Genomic DNA, 13466 nt, shown 5'->3' with positions numbered 1-13466 from the left:
ATATCTTAAAAAGTCGCGCCCCATTAAAATCTAAAAACATTTTTATCGTAAGGATACCTGTCGAGATCAAGATCAGCCCAGATGTTGCTGTGCGTCTTGCAGAATACTCACTTCATCAAATGGTTGAGAAATAGATCAATTTTTTAACAAAATTGTTTGGTTTTTCAAAAATAAAAATGCTTTTTGTATTATTATCGAGTTTAAGTTTGCGAAAAACTGGCAAAATTATAATTCCAGAAGTCTCTCGAAGCCAATGGGTGTACAATTAACTCGTTTGTGAGCTTAAAAAACATATTTCCGCAGTTTTAAGGCATCTACGTCCAGCAGATTTAAAGCAAGTGGGCTAAAAAAGCAAAATTGGTCCCAAGAAAAGTCGAGTTTTGAGAAATTTAGCATAATTTCTAGCCAAAAAAACTCGGATCGAACCCTGCTTCATCTTCAGAGATAAAATCAATAACACTACAGTTAACAATTTGAGCAAATTTTAGCAAAATTGTCGAAAATTAGGTTAAAAATACCCAAAATGTGAATAAAAACAGCTGAATTACGTCTAATATTGACAAAACTTTAAACCTCGATAAATCCCTATGAAAAGCGAAAATTGAAAAAAATCTAAATTCCATATTCTACGCTGGACGGGCTTTTTAATGACTCTTTTTAATGGCTTTTTACCACTCAATTGCTCTGATAATCTCAGAAAATTGCTTAAGCATACGGAAAATGTGAACAAAAACACGAAAAATCAGTCCGGTGGAAAAAAACGAATTTCAAAAAAATCTTAATTATATATTCTTCGCTTGAGGGGATTTCTAATGGTACCGCTCACAGCCCTCTTCGTTGAATATATCGATCGGCCAAATTTGTCTGAACAAAGAAACCCATTTGAGTATATAGTTCCTCCCACACTAAAGTGGGTGGGAACATTTATTTTCTATAATACGCATTCGCTTGACAACAAAACAGAAGATTTCTTTCTTAAAAAAAACAAAATAAGGCATTCAAAGGACAAAAATGAGCAACAACTTTTTACGCGAGGGGTTTTTCTTGTCCTCTGTACCTTTATTAGGATTTTACTTTTTGTATTTCAATTTATTTTTATTTAACCAAAACAGAAAAAGTTTGTAGGACATGGGAATCGAGAAATTGAACAGACTATGAATTTTTATACAAAGGGCTAACATTATTTCAAGCCATTAAAACTATTGATTGCTTTTTAATTAGTTTCTCTAATTTCCTTTGCCAGAATCCGTACCCAAAATAACAATTGTGCTTCTCCTTATCTACAAGAAAACTAAAGAAAACAAATTTTAGCGAATAAGGAAAAACGTTAAAAAATTCTGTTTATCTTTTTGATATGCCGGGCCTCCCAGAAAAACATTTTGAGTGGAATTTACGATTTATATTTGAGAGACTGCTTGACTCAATAGAAAATGTGAGGAAGTATTGTTATAACATCTGGAGCTAAGGAAGATAAAGATCAAATTTTTTATGTTTCGAAGAAAGTAACTTTATAAGATCTCTGGGCTAGAGCTGAGCCCCAAACACAATTTTTTTTTTCATTTGAAAATTTATTTGATTAAAAGGTCATTTATTTGAAATGTCACTGAATTAGGGGATATTTGAGATGGGAATAACAGAAAACATTTTGTCAGAAAAAATTTGATTATTTTCAATAATTTTTTCCATTGATTGTTTGTGATGCTTCAAGCGACGCAAGAACTTTTTTGGTCACCAGCTTCTCACCCATAGTCAAAGGAAATTTTGAAGAAATCGCCACTACCATTTGTACAAAATATAAACAAGAAGTTCAAAATTCATTTTTTGCGCAAATTTGCGCAAACTCGTCAACTTTGGGCAAATTGATGTAATACGTTGTAAGACGTCGGCATTGTAAATCATTTTATGTGCTGATTTGACAGAAGATTGCAGAATTAATTTTGTCAGTGACATTCAAAAACATAACATAGGAGGCGACACCTGTGGAAAGAGCGGAAAATTTGTTTTCCCTTTTTAACCTGTTTACTTCAAATTCAAATTGCCCTTGGTGTTTGCGCAGTTCGAATGTTTTTGTTTCATTAAGTATTTTAAGAGTCCGGCTTAATGGAGTTTCTACCCGAGGTCTTGATATGTTTGCACCTCAAATGTTATAAAAAAAGGAAAAGTTTTAAGGTTGAAAGTTTTTTTTCTGAGTTGCTGCAACATACGAATATAACAACAATCACAACAATTAGGGAAATAGACAAAGTTGTCAAACGTATCGTGCGGCTAATTTTTCATCGAAAAAAAGTTTGAAAGCACTTACGAAGAAAGAGTAAAACATAGAATCTATTTAGCATCAGAGTTACATGCCTATGAGGGACTTAAGCAAACACTAAAAACATAAGGGGACAATGTAGTATTTCACCAATTTCAAAGGGTTTCTCAATGTAAAAGTGCCTTAAAAAAGCAAGCGGTTGATTAAAAACAAAATAAATCTAGGTAAAAATCTATTTCACAGTTTTTCAATAGTAGTTAGGATAAGGCGGGTCTTAAGAATGCTTCTAGTTTACGATGATGAAGTAATCGAAAAGATTGAAAACATGTCTAATGCCGAAACAAAAAATTTCTCATCAATTTCTAGATAATTATCTTTTGGGTTATGAGGACATAGTCAGACTGTTGTATTAGATTTAATATCACAACTCGAAGGCGTTCCAAAACCAGAATAATGATTTTACTGCTAGGTTTAATGGTACCTTGACAAACAGTGCTTCCTTTTTTCATTTTGAATCACACTCCCAGATAAACTGAATGAGACACTTGAGAACGGGCCATCGGTCCAATAGTGCTCTCCCACAGTCAAATATGTGATTGTATTTGTAAAGGTAATTGTGAAGCTACTTATTGACTGATGGAAACAATTTATTATTATTACCTCCACTGGTTATTTAAAGGTTCTATAGGCTGTGGTTAACCGAAATGATCATCTTTGGAAATTGTTGGAAGAAAAGAAAAAGTAGTCACTCGAAAAGAGCCCTGAAGAATCTTATCTTTGCCAAGCCTTCAACCGTCCTCTCAACTTGACTTTAAATTCTTTGTCCAATTTATTTGTCCAATTGACTAAAAATTGAGTGAGCTGAAACAGATGCGTGAGGTAATTAAAATACACAGTGAATCGAAGTTAGAGATTGTGCACATAAAGGACGAATGAAATCAAAATATCCTAAGCGGAGTTCTTTCTAAAAATAAATAACATGGCATAATCAACGATTTTTGATGACTGCTTGACTTCCGGTCACATTTTTGAGAAACATTTTCAACCGGATCTTTGAATCCAACTACTTGGTAATTATATAATCAGTTGGGCATATTTTAATGAAATAAAAATTAGATTTCAAAAAGTTCGTCTTATGTTTGTGGCTACTTGAGTTCTGATCGCTTCTCTACTTTGCAAATTACTGTGTTTTTTTAAGATAAATTTTCTTTGCTACTGATAGCGCGATGTGAACATCAATTTTCTGAGGATTTGCTTTATTTTGCAAAGTGATTTACAATGCATGCGGTTTAATATCTGTTCAGATCATATCAAAATCAGGGTTGTGATTTGTTCAATTTTCAATTTGTGATTTGTTCAATTTTTCACAAACTTATGACGTATGCTGAAACATTCTGTGCTACGTACAGTCTTACACGAGCCGTCTTGATTGCTTTTGTTAACAGCTCATTTGTCTGGGAAAAAAGAATCACGACTTTGAAGAAAGTGTTCTTATCGTTTGATCCGTTTGGTATGATGCCCCGATTCCAGATACAGATCCATTTATTGTGTTTTCAAGTGTTAGATGTTTCGAAAAACAACGCCGAAAATCAATAAATTTCTCTTATTTTCTAAGCGAATCTTCAATTTCAAACACAATTAAATAATGCAGGAGAGCACTTTTCTACATAGAACATGTACACAGACTTTTTCAATTTCGTTTTTGCTGAGACGATTTTAGTTTCTTTAAGCTGTACTTTTTTCGAAAGATTTCACCATCGAAGTTCACCGGAACAATTAAGTTCTGTAAAATGCTCGTATTAGGGCCGATTTTTTATTTCAAGGGAATAAAGGCTATGGCAAATGGCCCTCTGGGCGTTTCATTTGTTTGCATAGAATTTAACTTATCTAGAATTCATAAACATTAAAAAAAAGTTTTAAAGATTTAAAAAAAATGTCAATGAACATTTTTTTTTAAATTAAAGAACTATATTATATCTGGGAGGTTATTTTATTACCTGACTTAAATATTTGACTCACTAAGCTACAAGTTGAGTAAAAGGAGAGAAAAATTTGGCAAAGCTCAGTAATGCATTTTTTTATTTGAAAACAAGTAAATTCCATAACTACCATAAGCTTTCCACTGAAGACACTAGATAGGTTTTCTTGGAGTTACTTGTGAAGCCAATGGGACCTGGCTTTAGTAAGCCGTGATTTGAATTGTTCTGCTCTATAATTAAAAATAAAAACAGAGAAAATGCGGAAAAAAATTAAAGGCAACTAAGTGGAATCCTAATTAATTTTTAATTGTAAACAATTATTAGAGCAAAACTAGCCTTGCTTTTGCTGTTCGTATATTATATTTTGGATATGGATACTTTGACCAAAAAATCAATTAAACAAAAATAAAAAATAAGGGATGCATTTTGCATAATTATCGAGTTAAATTTTAGTTCAAGAAAACTCGGAAAGGAAACGCAAGTAAAACTAGCCCCCTTTGGAGGTAACGAAGATTGTGTCAGCATTTTTAGGTGTAAGGTGTGTTAATCCGGCAAATGTAAACAAAGTGGCTAAAAACTTTATTTCGTATCATTTTTGATCAAAAAAGGCTGATTTTTGAAATAAAATGTATTAGCCATCTGTCTTTAGAGGTATAACCAACAACACTATCCTTAGCAGTTTTAACATATTTTTCAGCAAAATTAGCAGAAAATTGCTTAAGCATACGGAAAATGTGAACAAAAACATGAAAAATCAGTCAAATATGAACAAAACTTGAAACCGCGATAACTCCGTGGAAAAAAACGAATTTCAAAAAAAATCTTAATTATATATTCTTCGCTTGAGGGGATTTATAATGGTACCACTCACAACCCTATTCGTTGAATATATCGATTGGCCAAAATTCACTGAACAAAAAATCCATTTGAATATATAGTGCCTCCCTCACTAAAGTGGGTCGGAACAATTAGCAATCCATTTTCCGTGAGAAGAACTTCACGTAAAAATAATTTTGCTATGTTTTGACGGAGTCTTTAAAGGGGATAGTATTGTTTGTCAAGTTTCCTTTTTCAAGGGTTTAAAAGCGGGGACAATTTTCATAGAATGTCTGTCTATCGAAGGTGTAATGCGAATATTGGGCAGTTCATTGGTCAGAATTTAGATGTTTGTTTTTTGTACAATAGTTTTAAATTATTGGACCTTATTGAAAGAAAATTTAATGATATTTTGCATAATTTTGTTTGTTCTAAAAGTTTTTGGTGCGAGTACGAATTCGACGATTTTTCTGTTTAACAATGTATATTATTTATATGTATACTTTTGTGCATGGCCGTTTGGTAAAGTATATGCTCTTTGTTGGCAAAGTACAAATTCTTAACGAAAATGTTTGTCTGTTTGAGTCTGTGCATCTCGTTTGATACCATTGTCGCGACAGTGTACCTTGAAATCAATATTTCCCTTAATCTTTTAGAACTGTAGGTACAATGTCGGCATAACCTGCGTTTAGGAGTCTTAAGTACTAGGAGATAAATTTGAGAGATTTTTGAAGTTTCTCATAGTTTTTGAAGTTTCAGCCAGGACCAAAGTGGCAAGCAGAAATCGTTATTTACTCGGCCTATTCCACTGCGAGATGTTGATGTTGTGTTTATTTGTCCGTTCGTTTGTTTGTTTATTTGTTTGTTTGTACAGGAGATATGTCTGTCGGCTATTTGCCTGCCCTGCAATTTTGCTGAGGGACAGCTGAAGAGGAGAAAAAGGGAAAAACAAAAGAGTAAACACAGCGCCGCTTCCCTCACTCAGCAAATAGTAACTGTATTTGTAATATGCTCAATGTCTGTTTATAAGAGCCTGGGGGGGGGGGGGGGGGGGGGGTTGGTAAGGGACCTGTAGTAACGTAGAGTTGTAGGTTTTAGTAGTGGTGTAAGTAGTAACAATTGGGCAATTGGGGGGGGGGGGGGGGCTGTACGGTTGCGGTGTATGCTATGCCTGCTAGCACAAATAGTTGCTGCTGCTGTTTTTGTTGTTTGTTGTTTTTGTTGTACAAGTTGAAGAAGAAGAAGTATGGATGAGGCTTAGGCTACTAATTCCATAATATCCATTATGCCAATATGAATATGAGCGTAGCATATCAAAGGAAGAGAGAGCCATAATAGTGCCATTTGCCATTCATACTTGCATCAATACCTCGGCTCCCTTAAGCAAGCACAGCAGTAGTAAAAAGTAGTGTTGTTTTTGTTCAATTGAGGAGAAAGGCAACGAATGGAAACTTTCTTTCTCTACGTTTTGTCACGCCATCTTGTTCAAAATTTCCAACAATTGGTTTATATCGAGGAGTAAGTTGACTAAATTATCTGTTTACACTATCATCTCTTTCAACTTTCTCCTACATGTTGTCTGGCAGTTTTATTTAGAGATATTTGTTAACTTATTTCTTTCTGTCTGGAAATTTTATTTGCGATTTTTTGAAGTCAAATGTAGTTCATGATGAATATCTATTGACAACCAAAGAAAAAAATTCTTAGAAGAAAGCAAAGTTGACAAATAAATTAATTTCTGAACAAACTGAATCAAGTCAACTTGATCAATAGGTTCATCCTATAAATGAACGTTTTATTACGCTTTAAATCATTTACTTCAGGCTGTTTTTTAACAAGTAAAATTAATTTTGTCGTCTTGCCTAGAGTCGACGCGCCTGTACGTCAATCACACAAAACGTTAGCGGTACAAAATGTTTTCCTTGCAGCTAATGAGTATTTTATCGATTTCTATTATACGTTCAATAAAAGTGACCCCTTTTTTATACAACCGTTGATGTTCCTAATAGTGATTGATGTTCATTATTTTTAGGGAATAGCTATGAATTGAAGCTTTAACAAAGAGCTACTCACGTTTTTCAAAAGTGCTTCCTGCTCGGCAAGAGAGAATAATTAGCTTGAAAGCTGTTTTTACGATTCTGTTTGTTTTACTTATTTTTTATTTTACCAGGTTAATTTTTCCATACCCCTGATCGTTTCTATGTTCATTTGTTAATGAATTTGAATTTGCTACTATCATAATACACGACCGATTTTCATGCTGATTTGATACTCTTAATGTTTGATTGCTCTCGCCCAAATAGAGACAACTAAACGTCCTGAGATGATTTAACGGTGTCAGGACAATTTACCCAATTCCATTTTACCCAATGCCATTATACCCAATGCCATTTTACCCAACCTGCCATTTTACCCAATGCCATTTTACCCAATGCCAACTTACCCAATTTACCTCCTTGCTAAATTAACCAGAACGACTATTTAGCCGACTATAATATAAATGGCCCGTGGGACTTGATATGAAACTATCACAACCGAACATGGGATTAGCCAATTATATAATTAAATGGCCCGTGGGACTTGATATGAAACTATCACAACCGAACATGGTATTATATTGTCCACAAATATTTTAAATCATCCTTCTAATAGCGACTGCTTATTTGTTATCGGATAATTGAACGAAAAGATCAAAGAGCATTGGGTAAGTTGGTATTGGGTAAAATGGCATTGGGTAAAATGGCATTAGGTAAAATGGCAGGTTGGGTAAAATGGCGTCGGGTAAAATGGCATTGGGTAAAATGGAATTGGGTAAATTGTCACGTAACCGATTTAACTAATCTAAAGACCGCCAGGCCAAAATTAAGTTGATTACTTCATTGCCAAAAAGAAGTATACTGATGAATGAAACCGATGGTTCCATCTACAGACTTCGCTCCAATGTCACGATCAAAGCAGGTTATTGTTCCGACCCACCTTGGTGGGGGAGGAACTATATACTCAACTGGTTTTTTTTTGTTCAGTTAATTTTAGTCGATCGATATATTCATCGTACATAGTGGTATCTTTAGAAAGCCTGCCTGTTCAGCGTAGAATATGGAATTAACAAAATTTTTTTGGTTTTTACACTGAGTTACCTAGCTTAAAATTTTTTGAGCATTTGACTGATTTCAGCTGTCTTTTCACATTTTCCGTATTTCTGCCCATTTTTTAGTTTTTTTTAAAAAAAAACATATTGAAATTCTTCACAGAAGTGGGAATGGTTTTAATGTTAAAGACAATTTGATCCAAAAAACAGTTTGGCTAAACTTTTCAAAATTTGGCCTTTTTTGCATCAAAAACGCAGTTCAATAAAATTTTTGTTCGAATTAGCCGGAATTACAAACCTAGAAATGCGGACACAAGCTTCTCAAACTCCAAAAATGTCTAGTTTTACTTTGATATGCTATGAGAGTGTTCCGTAATTAAATATTTGCCGGTGTTTTCCCTATTTAACCCAGATAATTATCAAAAATTGATCAATATATATTTTGCTAGTATTTGGATCAATTACCTCTTTCTAAAGGACGGCAACAATATTATGGCTAAACCTCGTCTATCTATGGGTTGGAATAGTATGGGTCGCAATTACCGGATTGCTATTACACATGAATGACTTCACTTGAAGGAGGAACGTTGAAGGAGGACTTCACTTGAGGGAGGAATTTTGCTAAAATAAATTATACACATTTCTATTTTTCAAGTTTTTTGTGCTTTGTTTTAATTGTTGCCTATTGGTTTTCTGGCGCTTTTTGGGTTAGTGACTGATCTTGCAGAATATCTAACCTAATATTGTCTGAGAATGATGATTTGATTTTGCCTTTCAGCATATCTTCGACTTTCTTCCTTCGACATCTTCCTTCCTTTCTTAGTTTTCTCTATAAGCACATTTTCGTAAGATTGGCTGTGAATTGGTGATAAATTGTTCAAAGTTGCATGTAAAACAAAATCTTACCAATAGTTTATTGAGTCGGATCTTAAAGTAAATTTCATCAGATGCTATAACAGTTTGTCAGTTACTTTCCAAGTGTTTTTCCTGTTAGTGTTTCAAGATGTTCAGTATAATCAGGAGAAATGTGCATGGCAGTTGCTCGGCAGAGAAATCCAAAATGAACAGAGCCAATACCGAAAAAGTAAATCAAAATTAGAAACTGTATAAACACCCATAAAGCCCAATTTTAGATGCGTGCTATTTAACTTTTTTTATTAGCCGCAAAGTGATAGCTGAGGCTATTATTGGCCCTCTTGGTTTTTTCTTATTTCCTCGACAGGATTTTGTTACGACCATATGGTGTCACAATCTGCTTCTTGTTCAATCTTTCATGCAATTTCAACTGAATTGCGTGCATGGCGTCATTTTTCACTCTTTGTGGGTAGTGTTTTTTTGTTCATTCGGTTGATAAAATTTTTGGTCACACGTGACTTATTGATACTAGGCCATGTATCGTCTCGTTATGAACCGGGGGTACGTCTATTTACAAGATGAAATCGAAAAGTTTTGCACTTTAAAAATTTCTAACAAGTCATTTGTTTTTTTTTCTGGCCTTTCAATCCCAAGCGGGGTGATGGGAATCAATGGCAGCTATTTTCCGGCAATCTGCCGGATATGTTTTTGGACAAAGCTATCTTCTGACACAAAAGTACAATTTGTTTTTGAATTGATAAAGCTTCATATTAAAACTGTGTTGAGTCGTCATCTCCATCTAGAGTCAATGTGTACATTGTTCTTGTCTGTTGTCCAGTCGAAACGAGTAAATGTTGATTCAGGTATCAGTCCTTAGGGTGACATGCAACACTTAGATAACATGTTGGAAAATTGAGAAAGATACAATGAATTGAAGCACTACTTAGAGAACTATTTATAAAATGATGATTATTCCTTTCATTTATAGCTTCTGATTTAAAAAAAAAACAGACAAATTGATTTTCTCAAAACAAAAATTTCTTGTTCACCAAAGCTTAAAAAGACAACTTTTAGAGAAACAGCATTTTTTATCATTAGAAGAGAAGAACCAGAGGAAGAACAAATAAACATGACAAGCAGAATTGTAAATTTTTTGCTAATAAACTTCTGGCTACTGGTAAATTTAGGCAGTGTTTCTGTTTAAACATTGCATGTATTTTGCCTCTACCGCCAGTACCTTTTAAGAATCCACATTATAGGTTATGATTCGCTGACGAGTTCTTTGTTATATCATAAAAAACGGGCAAACCAATAGTGTTTGAAAGCCCTCAATAGGGTTTTGATTGCCATTTTTGGGGGGTTAGTACAATAAGTCTTGAGTTATGTAATTCAATCGATTGATCAAGTCTTGCAACTGGAAAAGTTTTGAAATGTTTAGTCTTCATGAATTTTAACAGATCCGCTTCTTTGTTTACTTTTTCAGGACTTGGAAAATACCGGCAGTAACATTCATTTGAAACGCTTATTTAAATAGTGCACGTTGACAACTGTACCCACAAAAATTTATGAATTTCTCGTTATCGTGCAATCAACACATCACTAAGGTAATCTCGGTTTAATGCGAGAATTTGCATCTCTTTCTGTATTTTCCTCTTTTTATTTTTATACAGGGTTTATTTTGAATTCTACTCTTAGAGTAAATTTAGAGGACGGCAAGATAATTTGAGTATCGGTAGCCAGGCTTAGGCCTCGACTTATGAAAAGACTGTTTTCGACCTAAAAGATGAAATGAGAACGCCTGACCCAAATTGCCTATGAAAAGACTTTAGCTCGACTTCAGTTGTCATTTCGACTTTAGCTCGCCAGTTGCTTCTTGGCCTTAACTCGACCAAATTTTCTCCATCTGGACTTTACTTTGACCTCAAATCTTGCTTCTGGAATTTAATTCGACCGGAATTGGATGCTGGACTATAACTCGACCCAAAGTACTATTATAACTGAATTAACCATGCTGGACTTGAGCTCGACTCAATTGTTCTGCTCGACTTTTGCTCGACTCAAAATAATGAATCACCATTTTTTGGTTGAGCTATTGTCAAATCACAGTCGAGCAAAAGTCTTTGCATGATTCTGCATGCTCCTCCATCTTTTGCGTTTCAGAAGAACCGCCAATCTATCTGAAATGTGCATTGTTTTTAAATATAGTTCATAATTCCGGTAAGGAAAACAAATGAATAATGCCACATTTTCATCATGGCTAATGGACAGAAGACCACAACCACTAAACTACCTGGTTTCATTCAATCAACTAAAGTGGCTTTTGCTCGACCTGTTAAAATACCTTGCTCGATCGATGAATTTTCTTAGCTGGACTATTAAGATGCTATTTCTCGACCCATGAAAAAAATACCACGCTCGACTCAAAATGTCTATGAGAATACTTTAATCGGGCCATAAAACAACGTTTGCTCGACTTTAACAAGAGTCTTTGACTGTGTTATTTGGTCAATATTGACCCTTCACCACCCCCTAGTACACATTTTGAGTCATTTCATAAGTCGAGGCCTAAACTTGGGTAGAGTTCAGTGTTGTTTTCCTCTAAGTATTGTCGTATCTTGTGAAAAGGTGGTCTATATAAATGTTTGATAGCCATGCTTGCCCTGGAGGAGCCGACAGCTTGTCATTCAGCCGACGCTATTTTCACTATTTAGTTCACGTGCTTTTGATTGCTTATGTGGACTTCAACAAAGCGCACCACTGTTGCAATTGATGTTTTTAGGAGATATGTTCTTTAAACCATTCAAATATTAAATCTATTTATTGATCAAATCAGAGATATTGGAAATTTCGAAGCTGAAATGAACAGATTTATATAAAACTTAAAACGATGCACTTTTAAGGGTTTTATTTGAAAAAAAAAATTTCCTGAGAAATCGTCGTGTTAGAGAAACATTGGTGTTTTTTGTAGATGTCGCGCAAAATCCGTCTTTTTTTCTTACTAATAGCCTCACAGCGATAGCTGGGGCTATTATTGACCTTCTCTTGGTTTTTACAATTCAAAGAATTTCAATTGTATTGGGGCGCTGTCTTTACGACTCGAAGAGGAGTATTGTTTTTCTTCAAGTTTTTTTACCGAAAGTACTATTCGTTCAGACGATAATTTGACCTAAAAGCGAAAGTGAAATTGCCATGTGAACTAATTTTTTCTGAGCGAGAGAAGTTTTTTGATCATGCGCTGCGTTTAGTGAATGACTTGACTTTGAGAGTAGTTTTTGACTGTATAGCTTAAATAGGTAACCGTTTTTAGCCGTTTTTTCGTCTAAGTATTTTTACGACTCGAAGAGGAGTATTGGAGAAGTCCTTTTTTTTAATCAATTTTATTGGAGTGAATTTTGAAGCGGGAAATGAAACACGTGAAAAAATTTGGAGTGATTTTGTTGCTGAACAAAATGAAGAGTGGTTTTTTGTTCATATCGCTGTTTTCTAGAGAGCGAGAAATTGTGTGAAAAAAAATTCTGTAAGCGAGTGAAATTTTTTGTTCACGTGCGGCATTTTAAAGCGGGTTTTTCCAATTTTTTTTGGTTATGAGGTTTGGTTATGATTTTCTTTTAATTATAGGCTGGTGTTGGTAGTGGTTTGAAGGTTTCTGGAAATTTATATGAATTTTATGCTTATTCGGAGGGAGGTTTTTCATGTATTTTGCTGATTTTTGGGCTAATTTTTGCAATTTTTTTGACTTCTGTTTTCTTTTAGTTCCTCAAATGAGTACTGAAAAGACACCTATTACTTGAGCAATTTTTTGATAACAAGTGGTTACAGTTTTGTGGATATGAAGCAATTTTTTGTTGAGAAATTTGACGAAAAATATCGAAAATTGGAACTATTTTTCTCAATTTTTTTTGCCGTTTTTCATTTTCTTCTGTTCCTTGCATAAATTTCAAAGCCTATTATGACTTGCCTTTTGTTTTGCGATCATCTGGATACCCTATTGGCCGAAAAGAATTTTTCTTTGGATTTTTATGCTTTTGTAATTTTAAAAAAATTAACTTTTTACAGTTTTGTAGTCAAAGTTGTTTGTAAGAGCTTTTTTTCATGATTTGGCATCAAGTATCTTTGAAACTTCTCATAAGTGGTTATAGTAGGTACTAATTGTGTTGATGAAGTATTTTTGACAGAGACAGTTATTTCGGGTCTCGATTGATGACAAATTTTGTTCAGATTTTTTATCATATTTTAATAGATTTGATTTTTTTATATGTTTTATGATTTTGTTTCAAGATAATCCTAAATTAGTGGAGGCACATTTTGTCTGATGATTAGTTGAATGGCATTTAAGTGCATTTCCACTTCGAGTCGTTTCCGGAATTCTTCCGGCTATGTTTTTTTTACTTGTAATTTGTGTTTTTTTGTAAAAATGAATTTAGTTGATGCTATATTGAAATATAAACCTCAGAAATTGACACCAGCGCATTTT

At 34.0% G+C, this 13466-nt stretch overlaps 1 protein-coding gene across 8 annotated transcripts in view; it reads left to right on the top strand.

The window, feature by feature from the left end:
• Positions 1 to 13466, top strand: part of LOC142344759 (uncharacterized) — a 94923-nt gene that overhangs the window by 43238 nt on the left and 38219 nt on the right. Inside the window, exon 1 of one of the 8 annotated variants that reach the window (XM_075396665.1) lies at positions 6241 to 6567. The exons of 6 other annotated variants lie outside the window; for them this stretch is intronic. The gene's annotated coding sequence lies outside the window, so the exon portion shown is untranslated. Of the gene's footprint in view, positions 1 to 6240; positions 6568 to 7692; positions 7754 to 13466 lie in introns of those variants that run through there. One more of the 8 variants, XM_075396670.1, reaches the window with a different exon arrangement.

This window comes from Convolutriloba macropyga, chromosome 8, assembly GCF_964194025.1.
Source record: "Convolutriloba macropyga chromosome 8, txConMacr16.3, whole genome shotgun sequence".
NCBI classification, from domain to species: domain Eukaryota; kingdom Metazoa; phylum Xenacoelomorpha; order Acoela; family Convolutidae; genus Convolutriloba; species Convolutriloba macropyga.
The sequence above is the reverse complement of the archived record's forward strand: the minus strand, read 5'-3'. Positions and strand labels throughout refer to the sequence as shown.